This window comes from Chlorocebus sabaeus, chromosome 18 (assembly GCF_047675955.1).
Source record: "Chlorocebus sabaeus isolate Y175 chromosome 18, mChlSab1.0.hap1, whole genome shotgun sequence".
NCBI lineage: Eukaryota > Metazoa > Chordata > Mammalia > Primates > Cercopithecidae > Chlorocebus > Chlorocebus sabaeus.
In genome coordinates this window covers 19792745-19810939 of record NC_132921.1, presented here as the reverse complement: position 1 = coordinate 19810939, position 18195 = coordinate 19792745, and the positions used below count along the sequence as shown (strand labels likewise).

Sequence of the window (18195 nt, the reverse complement as noted above, 5' to 3'; positions counted from 1 at the left end):
ATGTATGCAAAAATAAATATAATGCAAAAGCCTATTTTGAGGTGAATGTTTTACATGAATTGGACAGGTTCTGGAATCATAAAATGAATCTGGCCATGAGAACGCTACGGAAAGCTTAATTGTGTAAGAGCCTCATCTGCTCCTCTAAAATCCACCATTGCATTTACCTTGAGTCTGTGCTTCCCAAAGGTTGTTCCAGGCAGTGACTGAATTGGCAAGGACTCTATGACAGTCCTCATTCCTAGGAGACAGGAGAGTCTTCTCAAAGCTGACTTGGCATAAATATACTTGTGGCCTTTTTAAATCTTCCTCAGACTTTATGGTAGTCATGGATGCTGCTCCCCTACCTCCCTTTAACATCCCTTTTACTTACAGCCAGATTTGTTCACTATCTGATGGCTCTCCCAGTCTAATCAGCTCTCTCCCCTCTGTCTTTCACACAGGCACTTCTACCAATACAAGTGTTGAGCATTTTTAATCCCATCTTGGCATCTGCTTTTGGGAGGACCTGGTCTAACAGAATTTCTTAAAGTTTAGACTAAAGTTGCCATTGTCTTTGCTATTTAATCTTTGTAGATATTTTTCCAAGAAATTTAAAAATGCATTTACTATATGGACACATGGCATAATATTTTTTATTGTCATTTCAACATGTATGAATGTTACCAAAAGATTCTATAGGAAAAATTTCTGGAGAGTGTTACGCTCTATGGCAACTACTTCAATGGTCCTTAGCCTCATTTCTTCAGAATTAAGAGTCAGAATATTCTTTTTCAATAATTTCGATTAACTTTTCTATAAGTTTGTTTTGATTTATTTTTAACTACCAGTAATTTCCCCTGAAATAATTGCCCTCAGGAAGAAAAAAAAATACCTGGTATAATGTCAAATGATAAAGTGGTTGTCTCAAGAAATTAGTTCATTGACATTTAATCCTACATATTCCTAGGCATTTCAGAGACTAACAGTATGTTTGTTTGGAATTGTGAGTTGCCAAGTGTGATAAGTTCTTACAATCAAAACTTACAACATATTTTGGTTTATACATATATACATAGATGAATCATTTATTTTTATTTATATATATATATATATCTCCCTATTTCCTAGGGAGAAAAATAAGACATTATAAAAGAATAAGGAGTCACCTGTAATCCCAGCACTTTGGGAGGCAGGTGGATCACAAGGTCAGGAGATCGAGACCATCCTGGCTAACATGGTGAAACCCCATCTCTACTAAAAATACAAACAAAGAAAATTAGCCAGGCGTGGTGGCGGGCGCCTGTAGTTCTAACTGCTTGGGAGGCTAAGGCAGGAGAATGGTGTGAACCCAGGAGGCGGAGCTTGCAGTAAGTGGAAATTGTGTCACTGCACTCTAGCCTGGGTAACAAAGAGACTCCGTCTCAAAAAAAAAAAAAAAAAAAAAAAGAATAAGGAGTGCTAGGGATGATGAGTATTTATAATGTTAAATAGAATGATCATCGCCAATAAAAGGTTATATTTCAACAAAAATCTCAAAAAAGTGAAGAGGAGGTCATGCTGCATTTAGGGAGAAGCATAGCTAAAAGGAAACACAATTTAAAAACTTTGAGACAGAGCCCGCCTACTTTGTATAATGCACAACAGGACATCAGTGTGGCCAGAGTGGGGTGAGTATGGTTAACACAGGGAAGTAACACAAGTAAGAATGGATAGAAAAGGGTTACTTGACTATTAATGTTTCTTAGAACATTACAGCTTTCTTCCTGCACTGGAAACAAGTCCTAGTTTAAACAGAAAGTGTGGCCTTTTGGGACTCCCAGCATCCTCACTTACTGTATTGTATGTTGTAGATGCAACACGCTTACACTGCACTGACAATGAGTGTGACTGGGCTCCTATGTATCATGAGTCCACTGGAATTCTATGCTTATGGTGCATTGCAAATGTTATGTATAAATGAAGTGTTAAAACACGGTAGACATTTATGTTGCATGTATATTCTTAGCTTATGTGCATGCTTCATTGTCCCATTGGACTCTGCTTACAAAACGCAAGCCCAAAATAAAACTTTAAAGAATTTCAGAACTGTGATAGCAGATCTTTCAACTGATATGAAACCCTTTTGAGTATGGGAGCCCTGTGCAACTGTGTAGCTTGTACACCCATAAAGCAAACCTTGATCACAAAGATCACTTAATTACTGAGAATATACTCAAGTACCACCTCATAGGACTGGAAAGTCTCTACACTACGTAAGCCTAAAGTAAATGTGAATGGCACGGTCTCAACATGGGCAGTCTGTCCTGGACGCAAGCAGAAAGATCAGTTAGGAAGCAGTTTCAGTAATGAAGCAGAGAGTGATTGGGCTGACATAGTGACAGTGAATATGTTAAGAAATATCAAATTCTAATTAGATTTTGAAGGTATATTTGTCCATTCTCATGGTGCTAATAAAAACATACCCAGGACTGGGTGATTTATAAAGGAAAGAGGTTTAAGTGACAGCATGGCTGGGGAGGCCCAGGAAACTTACACTCATGGCGGAAGGGGAAGCAAACATGACCTTCTTCTCATGGTGGTAGCAAGAAGTGCCCAGTGAAGGGGGAAAAGCCCCTTAGGAAACCATCAGATCTCGTGAGAACTCATTCACTATCATGAGACCAGCATGGGAGTAACCACTCCCATGATTCAGTTACCTCTACTGGGTCCGTTCCACGACACGTGGGGATGATGGGAGCTACAATTCAAGATGAGGTTTGGGTGGGGAAAGAGTCAAACCATATCAAAAAGTAAGCCCAGTGAAATTTGCCACAATATTAGGTGTGGAGTGTGAGAAAAAGAGGGAGGGTCCAGGGTGAGAACAACTGCAATCTTTTGGGCCTTAGCAACTTGAAAGTAGAATTTACATATTTTGAGATTGAGAAGACTGGTAGAAACAAGTTGCATATAGAAACATCAAGATTTCAGTTTTGAGCATGTCATTTAAGATGTTATTAGTCATCAGGAAGATGTTATTAGTCACCAAAGTAGAGCTTTGAATAGGTAGTTGAATATATGAGTCTGAGTTTCACAGATACTAAAGCACATTAAATAAATTTGAGGAACATCTTGAAGGTAATTTAAAGTTCTTACTTAAATTGAACCTTTGATTTCATTTATTTTAAAATTACAGGGAACCCTTGGCTTTGAGGGACAAATCAACAGATATATGGAACTTGCAAAATACTTCTATAAGGTTTTAAAGAAAAAAGATAACTTTAAGCTTCTGTTTGATGCAGAGGTAAGGAGGACTCTTAGCTTTTCATTTATTTAATTTTTGAGATAATTTAATGGATCTCTATTTTCTTTTCTGAGTATTTTTATCTGAATCCACTACTTATGTGTTGGGAGAACCTTATGGGTACACTTAATTATTGTAAGTATTTTATTTTACCTGAGTTCATATAAGTTAGGTTTTAAAACATTTTTAATTTAAGTTCTTTGTCTTATAAGCAAAGAGTCCAAAAGACTACGTTAATAAGTACATTCAATATTTACATTTTTAAAACAATGAAACTGTTTGCTTTTAACTGTGTTTCCAGCATCTCTGGCACTAAATAAAATGTAATTTAATTGTTCTTAGTTTTTTTTTTTTTTTTTTTGGATCTTAGAGTAGGCAATTGCATTTCTAGACAGTAGATAATATAAGAGAAGGCAGGCTTTAAATTATAATAATCTTTGGTACATTGTTATCAAGTCACTAAGCTGATATTAATGACAGATTTGAGAATTTTGCTACCATTACATTGTATATCAATCTTTAAGGCTCAATAAACCTACTGGCACACAGTAAATCGTTCTAATAAGAGTAACTATTAAGAAACAAAGGTACCTTGTCTATCTTCTAAATTGTCTCGCTCTATGTTATTATCTTAATATTTGCTTATTCCTCTGCTTTAAGTGGAAACTAAACTTTGTTTTTAATACTACACACAATCTGACAGTTTAATTTCCTCTCTGAAATAAGCTTTGATAGCTCACTTAAGTTCCCTTTCATACTTTGTCTATGTGAATGATACTCAGTCATCTAAGCCAGAAACCTTGAATTCATCTTGAAAGCCTGACGTTGGTCATCATGCTGATGAATTCTCTCCCTTGAAGCTTTTGGAAATGGAAGCACTCCTATCTACACTACAGCTATGCCTTCAGTGAAGTCCTTTTCATTCTCTCCTGAATGATGAGAACGTTCTGTTTACTAATATTCTCCTATCTTCAATAATACTTCCCTCGAATCAGTTATCTTTACTTCAACTTGAGTGATCTTTCTCAAATACAAAACTGATGCTACCATTATTTGTTTAAAATAGTTGAAGTAATAGTCATGGCATGGATGAATGGAAATTTGAAGGAATTCATAAACCAGAATATGGGGAAGATGATCACACAGATACGAAAATCCTTAAGAATTATGATGGGAGAGTTTATTGGAGAAACAAGCAGATCCCATGCCAGACTAGGCCCTCTCTGAGGAAAGTAGCTACTTCTTTTATCTCTGAATCCAGGCCTTGGCGTGTGCTAAGCACAGAAAAAAACGTTTATTTAAATACATAAACATTAAGTGAAATAAATTAAAGTACTTCTGAAATAATGGAGTTTTTATGAACACTTGTAAAGTATTTTTCTTTGATTTAGTGTGAGTTCACTAATGTCTGCTTCTGGTATTTCCCAGCAAGGCTTAAAAGTATTCCAAAAGATTTTGAAAGACATCAAGAACTCTAAAAGGTAAGGGTTTGTTTTTTTAAAAATATTTGGTATGTGGTATTTTTAATTCTAATTTTAATGGGTCTATTTAGTTTGATTAGTGGATTGGTGGTCATATGATTCCAAGCTACTGGTTTAATAATTATATGGGACTCACTGATTAATGGGTTGATAACCCATTAGTCATTTTGAAATTAATGCAGTCATTAGTTATATATCGAAAAAAATATTTCAATGCCTAATATGCAATTAGCTGAAATTCATACCCTTTGGTTAATTTATTCATTAGTTAATATTTCCCAGGTGTGCCAGTAGGAGTTGAAAGTTATAAAATGAATAAGACAGAATCCTTGTCCTTTGTTGGCTTGAAAGATTAGTGGAAGAGAATAAAAAGTATAGATAACTACAATTCCAAAGAAAAATAGAAGAGATACTTAACAAAATGTTATCAATTTTAAAATGTTTATCATAAATTGAGCAAGAATCTGATAGATATTTTATTATAGATCCATTAATAATACTGAAAAGAATTCAAATGAATGTCATAGAATGAGAATATTTCATCTGTATTGTCTTATTTAAAGTGGACATTATCACCACTGTATGCTATTTAGCCATATATTTAATATGAGCTTTTGCCTAATCTTAAGCATGTATCATAATACTTATTTTATAATATTACCACCACTTTCTGAATTAGCTGATAGTTCAACCATGTATTTTACATAATTTGAGTTGCCCTAAGGTAAGTTGAAAAAAAATGGTCTGACATTAATGTTTAAGGCCATCAAAATTTTCTATCATCATTAGTAAGTTTCACTGGGCTTGTAAGAGAAAATGGAGTTTTGTTTTCCTTTTTGCTTTTCACAGTACTGTTACGTAAATATGTTATGGTTTGAGGCAAAGACAAAGTGAAGCTCTTATTTTTTTTTCCTAAGCATATACATGTCACCTTCCACTAGGGTAGCTACCACCAACTGAGTTAGCCAGAAGCAAGGTGGCTTCTAGAGGCACACCCAAACCGCTCAGCCTCTTAGAGTTCTACACGTGTTCCTGACTGGAGGGCAAGCCAAGACTATTAAACAATTTCTCACAATATTACAGACACTAAAAAATACCCAATATGGTGTTGTTATATTGAATAAAATATTAGAGAAGGAAACCAAATAAAATTCCTGACTCTTGAATGATAGAATTGTATGTGTGTGTATATATATAATTGTATGTGTGTATATATTTACACATGCATAAATATGTATATTTGCTTCTGCACTGCCATCAGTCTTATAGGAAAGTTAAATATGGATAGCATTTGTAACATTTAAAGGTAAATTGTTTGCAGATTGCATACTTATAGAACACCATCTTTGGCTTTTCTGAGTGTTGGTGTCACTTTGCCCTATAATAGTAGCCAAAGTTGTTTTAATGTGCTCTAACGCTACCTGCATGATGCCATTTTAGGAGCTGAACAAGACAATTAAATAGAGCTTGTCTCTATGAAATTTACAAAGAAACTATATTTGCTGCAAAATAGTGACCTTGTAGGAAAACTCAAGATATACAATAATGATTTAAATAATGCAAATAATACTAAAACATGATAATATTTTTCCATTCTCTATTTCATTTTACCTCTTTCCCAGGTACTTCTACTTGAATTGTCATATAACTATAAGGAAATGGCACATGCCTTTCTTTAATGCAGTCTAGCAAGTTTATATTACTTTATGGTTGGTAATTGTAAATCATGGGGTAATGAGAGTTGCAATATGAATACAGAATAGGCTGCTTTTTTTGTACTAAGCTACTTCTTAAAAATTATCCCTGATGGTTTTGAATTGCCTACAATTTACTTGAAGCTAATGACAGTTATGTAGCCATCTGGAATATGGAAGAGTATTTACTTGTAAAACTTCTTTATAATAATATTTACATTTACACACAGATTGCTCCAAAGATTAAAGCACAGATGATGATGGAAGGCACAGTCATGATAAGCTACCAGCCACGTGGAGACAAAGTAAATTTTTTTTCGAATGGTTTTCTCTAATCCTGCCACAAGACAAAAAAATGTTGACTATCTTATTGATGAAATTGAAAGGCTTGGGAAGGATTTATCATACTTCAGTGTGAACTTGAATATCCCATGTAAAATATCCCATGCAAACATCAACTTAAAAATTCTATTCCTAAAGATAGTAAGAAAGGAATACTGAAAATGTTATGAAAATGTTATAAAAATATTACAAATAAGAACTTTTAATTATTATTCTATGCTATGTAGGATGAAAGAGAATCCAGTTTATAAACATGCACACACATTTGTTCATGTATTTGTTATTTGCTATAATTCAATACATATTTAGCACCTGTTAAATGTTAGATACTTTCTTGGTGTGCTTAGGATACATCAGTAAATAGGAGACAAAAACCTCTCATCTTATGAAGAGAAGACAAATTCCATGGTGGACATTTAATACCTTAACATGTATTTTATGTGCTTGATAAAACATATAAGATGTTTCTCTTTGTTAAACAATTATGATGTATAAATGTTCTTTATTTTGGATCAGAGAGAGGGAAGGGAATAACTGGGCTGACATATTTGCCTTTTAATCCTTGCATTTTTATTTAGTTATTTAGAAGTGACTATAGCTTTTATCAAGCTCCTAATTTAACTCACTTTTTTCCGCAACATCATTTTAATGTCATGAAAGATCAACTGCAGTGACACCCTTTTGTAATTATCCAAAAATATATTAACCATAGCTAACATCACATGAACACTTCTCATGTATCACATGGTTTCCTAACTTGCTAACCTAAGTTGCATGGTCTCATTTAATTCTCGATTGACATTATGATTTAAATGATTTAATGAATGTGAAGATTAAGGCTTAAAGATTAAATAATGCGTCTAACATCATGCCGTTAAGTAATACAATCTTTCTTCTTAAGGGTGGATGGCAAAAAAATCCGCCAAACGCTTTGCTGCAATTCATGGACGCCACCTACCAGCTGAGCTGTTCGTCAAATCATTGGACTTAAGCAGCTCTGTTTTCTTTTCTCTTAAAGTAGAAATAATAATAATCACCGTCTCACAGGACCATTCTGAGGATAAAATGAAATAATTAGGCTAAGTATCTTATAAATTGTGTTCATTTTTCATATTTAAAATTTTACTACATTAGTCAGAATTGTTTTATATATAATATATAATATAGTATAATATAATATATAATATAGTATAATTATATATAATTATAATATAATATAGTATATAATATAATATATAGTATATAATATAATATATAATATAGTATAATTATATATAACTATATATAATATATATAATTATATATAATCAATAATCATGTAATTTCATTTTATGTAAATAATTTAAAGGTAAATAATATTTAAAAAATATAAATTATGCATAATTATATATTATATATAAATATATATTATACACTATATATACTATATACTATATATAAAATTAGTATATTATTAAATATAATATAGTATATGTAAAAGTATATATAAAATATATATAATATATACTATACATTATATATTAAATTTATATATAATATGAAAATATAGAATATATATTATGTATAAATATATAAAATATAATATATAATTTTATAAATATTTCTATATATTATATAATTTATAATATATAATATATATTATATATAACGTATAAATTATATATACTATATAAATTATATATTTATATTGTATTTTATATATCATATATACTATATGGTACATATAATATAGTATAAATTGTATTTATAATGTATATTATATATAACACTACTATATATAATGTAATATAGTATATATGATATATGTATATAAATTATATACAAATAATAAAATATATATTTATAAATACATTAATATGTAATATTAGATATTAGATATTAGATAATACATATATAATATACATTATATATAACTGAAAATACGTATATATTATGTATAATTATAAACATATATTTTATTTTATATTATATATACATAGAGTATATACACACTCTATTATAATACATTATAATAGCATATACATTATACTGTATATGGTATAGTATATATGTAATTTATACTATATATAAAACAATTATACATAATATACATTTTATATATTATTTAAATTTATTTACTTTCATAAAAATAAATTTACAAATATATAAATATGTATATATAGTGAATATATATTTATTACATATTGTATAATTATTACATAAATATATAATATAAAAATATTTTTATAGTTATATGTAAATCATATATATATCTATATATTATATAATATACAGTGTATCTATATAATATATACATATATCGATATGTAATTATATATTGATTATATAAACATATATAATTAATACATAATACCTATACTATAATTAATACATAATACCTATACTATATGATATATTATACAATATATCTATTATCTACACAATTATATATATTAGATTATATTATATATTATATATTATATATTTATGTTATTTATATATTAGATTATGTTATATATTATATATTTGTTATATAACATAAACAATATATGCTTTACATAGAATATATAATATATTGTAAAATATAAAGATTATGAATTTGTCACTTGAACGAAACATGTTTCAAATAATTCAATAAAACTAAAAAAATAGACATTTTAAAATTATACTTTGGTTCTAGGTTCTATAATTTTGTTTCTAAAGTGCAAAGAATGTCACTTCTGTGATAACTTCTGTGATAAAATGACCAGAGTTTATCAGAAAGGGACATATTTTTGTCAAGTAAAGAAATTTTATAAGAATTTTAGCCATGAATTATTTTTGATTCAGAGTCAAGTTGCCTTCCTGCATTAACATATCCTGTAAACTCAGTGTCTACCTTTCTAGCAGTAAAAATAAAGGCCGTTTTTTTGTGCATCCTACTCCCTGTATTTACCAATATAAAGAGATATTTGGAGAAATCTATGAGACTGGAAGGTTTTGGAGACAGCAAGAAATACATTTGGATCAAAACAAAGGATGTTACATTTGCTGAGCTGGGTCCTGTGTTCCCAGGCAGACCAAATCATCTGCAGCAGAGAGCTCACAATACAAACAGTAATTGAACTATTAGCTCGAGATTTTCTCCTGGCAACCCTGAAATTCTGTTTGGGGCCTTGTTACCACTGCTGTGCCTTGGTAGCATTTTATGACACATTCAATCTTTCACAGATAGTACACTCAGTAGTTCCAAGTCTCAGTTCTCTTATTCTCATCCCTCAAATCATTTAGAGCTAAATAGAAATGGAAGTGAAGCTGTATCCAAATTATCCTTTGCTTAGTCAAGAGCTGGGGGGACATAGTGCAGACTTTATGTTAATTATCTTTGCCCAGATCACACATCTCAGGGAATAATTGACATAATTAAAAGTGCTATAACATCATTCAACATCATTAACTGTAGCACATGCACTCCACTTCAGTGATTTATGGATAAGTTTGAAAATCAACATTATTCAGTCTTTCAAAATCCTATGGATTATTGCATAATTACAACAAGTACATTCAGTAACTGTGTTATACATTAAATTTTCCTTTCAACAGATGATTTACTGTGACAGTTCAACAGTGCTGAATTTTTGTTACAATAACTCTGTATTGAACAGTTAACTGCTACCAAGAAATAAGATGAAAATATGTGAAAATGCCAATTATAGAAGGATATTTTATAGCTTTATTAAACGTGGCCTATACTTTTTCTTGATTTCCAAAATGACTAATAGTTCTGTGATTTTCTCCCTCATAAAAGAGGCACAATTTTGCATCATTCTACTTTTGATTTTATGCTTACCTTTCATCCTGTAACTCCAAAGCCATGAAAGGTCTTTAGACTCCTCATTGAGCAAGGAAGGACTCAGGCTAGGACCTAGAATATAGCAGGGACCAAGAGAAGTCATATTACTTATTGATCAATTCACACATTTACACATCCTTACAAAAATGCACACAAATAAATGTGATCATGTCTAAGTAAGAGTAGCTTTAAGGGACCTGGCTAAATGTTATTACTTGTTACATTTAGAACTTACTATAAAAATCATAGAAATTTAAGCTGTTTCTCCTTCTTTGGAACAGTACGTGTGTTACATACTTAGGTAATCTAAAATTGGCACAGGAAAACTCTATGTCAAAGTATTGCAGACATCATAGTCAAAAGAACTAATTATTTATTGTTTTCTTAATCTCATAATTCTTTGTATAATATTATCTTAGTTCAAACAGAAGCTTGGAATTCAGACCTACTGAAGGAAATACTTGTTCATATAAAGACTAAAGATTTAAAAGTATTTAAAAGCAATACAAAATCAAAATACAAAAATCAATTTAACTTCTAAACACTCGTAGTTAGCGGTCTGAAAGTGAAATTAAGAATCTATTTACAATAGCACCAAAAACAATAAAATTAATTGCAATAAATTTAACAAAAGAAGTTCAAACAAGCACACAATAAACTGCAAGACATCACTGAAAGAAATTAAAGACCTAAGGAAACAGAAATAAATCCACGTTCGTTATGAGAAGACAAATTTCTTGAAAATTCTGTACTCTCCAAATTAATCTACAGACACAACAGAGTTCCTATCAAAATCCCAGCTACGATTTTTGGGTAATATTTGACAAGGATTTGAAAGTCATTTGACCAAACATTTCTCCAAAGAAGACACACAAGATAAGCACAGGAAAAGATGATCAATATCATTACCGTGAAGGAAATGCAAATCAAAACCACAATGAGATATCACTTCACATGCATTAGGATAATTAAAATAAAAAAGACAAACAGTATCAAGTGTTTATGAGAATGTAGAAGAAACTGGAACCCTCCTATATTTGGGGCAGAGAAATAAAATGGTGCAGTGACTTTGAAAATCAGTTGGCATTTCATATCAAAATGTTAAACATAGAGTTGCCATATGACTCAGGAACTCTACTCTCACTTATTCCACTTCCAAAATAAATAAAAACTTATGTCCACATAAAAACATGGACACGAATGTTTATACCAGCATTATTCATAATAGCCAAACAGTGGGAAAAAATCAAATTTCCATCAACTGATGAGTGAATAAGCAAAATGTGGTATAGTAATGTGGATCATACTTGGCAATAGAAAGGAATAGAGTAGTGTCTCAGTTCCCCTGGCTAGGAAAAGGGATTCCCTTCCCCCTTGTGCTTCCCAGGTGAGGCGATGCCTTGCCCTGCTTCAGCTCTCACTGGTTGGGCTGCAACAGCTGACCAGCACCGATTGTCGGGCACTCCCCAGTGAGATGAACCCAGTACCTCAGTTGATAATGCAGCTCCAAGACAATCCTAAGTCAAAAGAACAAAGCTGGAGGCATCATGCTACCTGACTTCAAACTATACTACAAGGCTACAGTAACCAAAACAGCATGGTACTGGTACCAAAACAGAGATATAGACCAATGGAACAGAACAGAGTCCTCAGAAATAATACCACACATCTACAGCCATCTGATCTTTGATAAACCTGAGAAAAACGAGAAATGGGGAAAGGATTCCCTATTTAATAAATGGTGCTGGGAAAATTGGCTGGCCATAAGTAGAAAGCTGAAACTGGATCCTTTCCTTACTCCTTATACGAAAATTAATTCAAGATGGATTAGAGACTTAAATGTTAGACCTAATACCATAAAAGCCCTAGAAGAAAACCTAGGTAATACCATTCAGTACATAGGCATGGGCAAGGACTTCATGTCTAAAATATCAAAAGCAACGGCAACAAAAGCCAAAATTGACAAATGGGATCTCATTAAACTAAAGAGCTTCTGCACAGCAAAAGAAACTACCATCAGAGTGAACAGGCAACCTATAGAATGGGAGAAAATTTTTGCAATCTACTCATCAGACAAAGGGCTAATATCCAGAACCTACAAAGAACTCAAACAAATTTACAAGAAAAAAAATCCCCATCGAAAAGTGGGCAAAGGATATGAAGAGACAGTTCTCAAAAGAAGACATTCATACAGCCAACAGACACATGCAAAAATGCTCCTCATCACTGGCCATCAGAGAAATGCAAATCAAAACCACAATGAGATACCATCTCACACCAGTTAGAATGGCAATCATTAAAAAGTCAGGAAACAACAGGTGCTGGAGAGGATGTGGAGAAATAGGAGCACTTTTACACTGTTGATGGGACTGTAAACTAGTTCAACCATTATGGAAAACAGTATGGCGATTCCTCAAGGATCTAGAACTAGAAGTACCATATGACCCAGCCATCCCATTACTGGGGATATACCCAAAGGATGATAAATCATGCTGCTATAAAGACACATGCACACGTATGTTTATTGTGGCACTGTTCACAATAGCAAAGACTTGGAATCAACCCAAATGTCCATCAGTAACAGACTGGATTAAGAAAATGTGGCACATATACACCATGGAATACTATGCAGCCATAAAAAAGGATGAGTTTGTGTCCTTTGTAGGGACATGGATGCAACCGGAAACCATCATTCTCAGCCAACTATTGCAAGAACAGAAAACCAAACACCTCATATTCTCACTCATAGGTGGGAACTGAACAATGTGATCACTTGGACTCGGGAAGGGGAACATCACACACCGGGGCCTATCACGGGGAGGGGGGAAAGGGGAGGGATTGCATTGGGAATTATACCTGATGTAAATGACGAGGTGATGGGTGCTGACGAGTTGATGGGTGCAGCACACCAACATGGCACAAGTATACATATGTAACAAACCTGCACATTATGCATATGTATCCTAGAACTTAAAGTACAATAAAAAAAAGAGAAAGGAATAGAGTATTGATACATGTTACAACACGTATAAACCTTGAAAGCAGTACGCCAAGTGATAAAAGCCAAGCACAAAAGTTCACATCTTACATGATTTTGAAATGTCCAGAATAGGCAAATCCATAAATACAGGAAGAACATTAGTGTATTCAGGTGCTTGGGGCTTGGGGAGAATGGGGAATGACTGCTAATAAGTACAGAGTTTCTTCTGGTAATGAAGAAAGTGCTGTAAAATTAGATAAAGATGATGGTTGCACAGCTTTTTGAATAAACTAGAAACCAATAATTGTGCACTTTAAAAAGATGAGTGTTATAACAGTAAATTATACTGCAACACAACTGTTATTTAAGAAAAAAATCTTTAAACATTTTCTTATGAAACAAAGTTCATATTCTAGCTAGTGTTCCCAATCCTGCCTCTGCAATGGGAGTCGTTGCAAAAACATCAAGCATGGCAAAGCCCTGGGGAACCCATGTCAGTAGATCTGCACTGATCCCAGAAGCTCAGTCACTTAAAACCTTCACAGATAATTTTGATTTGAGCCAAGACAGGCAAGGATTATGCCAAATTCTGGGATGTGTCAGCAAACTTTAACTAAAGAGACTGTTTGTAATGGGAGCTGAAGAAAGCATAAATTGAAACTTGTCTTGACTTCGATGTATATGCTATACCCTATTATCTGCTCAAGAACCTTCTGTTGTTCCCAATATTCCACAAATAAAAATGTTCAATCTTCTCTAGTTCTTGAAAAAATTTAAAAAGGCCATTAGGTAAAATCAGATTAAAGCCATTATGGGATACCACCTTACACATATTAGAAGAACTAAAATAAAAAGGACTAAAAATTCCAAGTGGCAGAAAAGACATAAAGCAATGGGAACGCTCATGCTTTGCTTGGGAATTTAAAATCGTCCAGCCACTGTAAAATGGTTTGGCAATTTTTTATAAAGTTCAACATGATCCAGGAAACCCACTTCTTAATTACTCTATAAAAGATAACATTTTTGTAATAGGAAATCTGTATGCTAGTGTTCACATATAGGCATGGTAAACTGCTTTGTTTTGTTTTGTCTTTTTTACATATTTAAGTACTTGGCCTTTTTTCTGTACTGCCATTTTAGCTAACTACAAAATTGAACTCAGCAGGAGGACTGCTTGGGGCCAGGAGTTTGAGACCAACCTGAGCAACATAATGATATCCTGTCTCCACAAAAAGTAACAATAGTAAAAAAAAAAAAAAAAACACTGGGTGTGGGTGTGCACGCCTGCAGTCTCAGCTGCTGGAGATGCTGAGGCAGAAGGATTACTTGAGCCCAGAAATTTGAGGTTACAATGAGCTATGATTGCACCACGGAACTCCAGCCTGGGTGACAGAGGAAACTTGTCTCAAAAAAAAAAAAAAAAAAAAAAAAAAAATGGACATATTCGGACATATTCCATGTTAACCACTGCCATCTCCTTTCCTATTATCAATTATCATAGATTATCTAGACATAATATTTTATTAAGTATGAAATTTCATAGTCAGAAACTTGTGTTGCACGATGTAATTCATTTAACATTCTTATATTTTAACTTTCTTTGGTATCTTATTTTTTACATTAGCAAATAATGTAAGCTTGAAAATGTAAAGTAATTTTGCCTCTTCCAAGTAAAAACGAATTATCCTAGGATTCTACATCCATTTTCGTTCTTTTCATATTTATTCTGAGGGTAATCCCATTAGAGGTAGAAATAATATTTAATCACACTGCTTTGGGGGGCGGTGGAAAGCAAATAATTTAGGCTCTGCTCATTCTGCATAACCAGAACCCCTCTGTTTTGCATTGGCAAGTAACGTGAATGCCTTCACTTGAATGTGCCTCCAATTATTGGAGAACTCCTCATGCTGTGTCCTTGGGTCATTCGACACTTCCACAGACCTCTTCGGAAGTCTCAGCTGCTTTCCTCACACCATACTAGGGGTGCTGGTTTAAAAACCAAGATTTAAAACACAACAAAATATGCAACGGCTTTGGTTTTTGGGCCTTCTACCAGGCCAGTTGGGATTTTTCTGTTCTCTCCATTACCATTCTACCTTCAGTTTTATCCTAGTTTGTGGTGGATAAGGTATTGGTCGATTCTTCTGTGTCTGAGCTTTACTCATTTTCAATCCCTTTTACAGCCCATCCCCTGGCCCAGAAGAAGTTTGTTTCTGCCCTTTTTTATAACACGACCTAACTTTATTTCAGACTTTTTGGTCCATACTATCAATTCTATACCTTGAGTACGCCAGACTTCTTTGAATTGTATAATTACTGCCAACTAAAAGTACTTTGACTGAATTCATGGTATCCCATTGCAAGACTTCCCATAAAGCTACAGTAACCAAGGCAAAAGGATACTTTCAAAAGGATAGGCGCTTATATCACTGAAGAAGAATACACAGTCTAGAAATAAACCTACACAAGTATAGTAAATTAACTTTTGACAAAGATTCAAAGATAAATTAATTGAGAAATAAGAGGTGCCCAAAAAGAGATCTTGATCCACATCTCACAACGTGTGCAAAAATGAACTCAAATGGGTCATAAATCTAAGTGAAAAATAAAGAATTATAAAACTTTTAGAAGAAAATCTAGAAAAAAGACTGTAGGTCAGACAAAAAAAACTTCTTAATAGAATCTCCCCCAGATTTAGGCTTCAAAAAAATTAAAAACTTCAACTCTGTGAAAACACTTAGGAAAAAAAAAAAGATAAAAGTAAGAAAACACCATCAGAAAATGAGAAGATAAGTCACTTACTGGAGAAAATATTTTGCAAATACTGTTTTTGACAAAAACTCGTTTACAGATTACGTAAGAACTTTCAAAGCTCAACAATAAGAAAATAAGCAACCTGATGTTTAAAAATAAGCAAAAGATTTTGACTGATTCATCCAAGATGACATATGGATAGGAATAAGAGTATGCAAGTATGCTTATTTTTAACAGATTCATCAAAGAAGACATATGGATAGCAATAAAAGTATGAAAATATGCTCAACATATTAATTAGCTGAAAACATATTAAAATCACAATGAGATTTCACTGCATAGTTAGTAGAATGAAAAATAAATTGGCAATACTAAGAACTGACAAGAACACAGAGCAATTGTAACTCTCACATGTTGCTGGTGGGAGTGCAAAATAGTGAAGCTCTATTGGAAAGCAGTTTGACCTTTTCTTATAAAGTTAAGCATATACTTACTATGTGACCCAGAAATCCCATTTTTGATATTTAGCTAATTGGAATAAGCAGCTATGTTTATATAAATCCTGCACACAAATGTTAGTTTATCATGGCTTTATTTCTTATCACAGAAAACCTGGAAACAACCCAGATATTCTTCAACCAGTAAAAGGATAATCAAATTGTGGTACATATGCCATTGTATACTCTCAGCAGGACAGACTGCTGATTCCTGGAACAACATGGGTGACTCTAAAATGCATTTTACTAAGTGAAATAATTAGATGTGAACAATTACATACTGTCTGATTACATTATATGACATTCTGGAAAAGGCAAAGTTATAGGGACAGGTATCAGATAAGTGGATTCCCGGGGCAAGGGGTTGAAGGTAAATGGTTGTATCTAAAGGAGCAGCCTGAAGGAATTTGGGGGATGATGGAACTATTCTGTATCAGGATTGAGGTGACAGGTACATTACTCTATGTCTGTGTCAAAGCCCATAGAACTGTACTCCACAAAGTAAATTTCATTAATTTTTAAATTTAAATAAAAAGCACTTTGGAAAATTCATAGTAGTGACTACTTTGTCCTAGGTTGCACTCGCCCTCTCTCTGAAGTAATATAATGACTTAATTCAATGGTTAGAGGGTTAACTAGAGACACCAAAATTTACAAAATAACATATACCAGTAAGTATTTCAAATATATCATCCTGCTGCTATGTTACTGAAGTGTGGGGATTCGCCAGGCTTATAGTGAATTTCTGTAATTTTATATGACCTCAGCATCGATTTTAAATGTAAGTTTCACTTTCTCATGCCAGAAGCAGGTCTTCTCCACCCTTGACAATTTCTAGTTCTCCACCACCTCCCAGTTCTTCAATGCGACTGATACAGATATCCGCCTTACACAACTGCCTCCTGGTGACCACTTCCCTATGGGACAGCAAGATTCAACCTCACTGACCCCCACGCTCAGTGAGGGTTGCACAGATATGCCACAGTGACCATGTCTCAGTCACAACATTACTCCAGAGAACTCATGCCTGCTTGTTATAAACCCACCAATTGGAAGTCCCTGAGGGAAACCTGCTTGGGTAATGCCCAGGACCCCAATAAAGGCTTTAGCCCACAGGACCCTCGCTCTTTCTCTCTCTCTTTCCACCTGGTGGTTCAGCAGGCATGTCCCTGATGGCCCTCCCTGAGCCCCATTGGTCCTACGAGTTATGCTGTTCTTTACTTTCTGGGAGCTGTAAATAATAAGCAGCTTCTGTTGTTTTAAGTGTTTTGTTGAGTTGCCTCTTCCATGTCTCACCTGACTGACATAAAGAGAACCTAACTCCTGTCCTGGTTAGGGCTTTCCTGGAGAGTGGCTATTTTGGTAGGAATAAAC

At 33.3% G+C, this 18195-nt stretch overlaps 1 long non-coding RNA gene across 1 annotated transcript in view; it reads right to left on the bottom strand.

Moving 5' to 3' along the window:
- Positions 1 to 7602: 7602 nt before the first annotated feature.
- LOC140709045 (uncharacterized) overlaps positions 7603 to 18195 on the bottom strand; it is a 308022-nt gene continuing 297429 nt past the window's right edge. The window contains exons 3-4 of the long non-coding RNA XR_012089381.1: positions 10588 to 10662; positions 7603 to 7833 (exon numbers count right to left, since the gene is read on the bottom strand). This is a non-coding gene — a long non-coding RNA (uncharacterized lncRNA). The remainder of the gene's footprint in view (positions 7834 to 10587; positions 10663 to 18195) is intronic.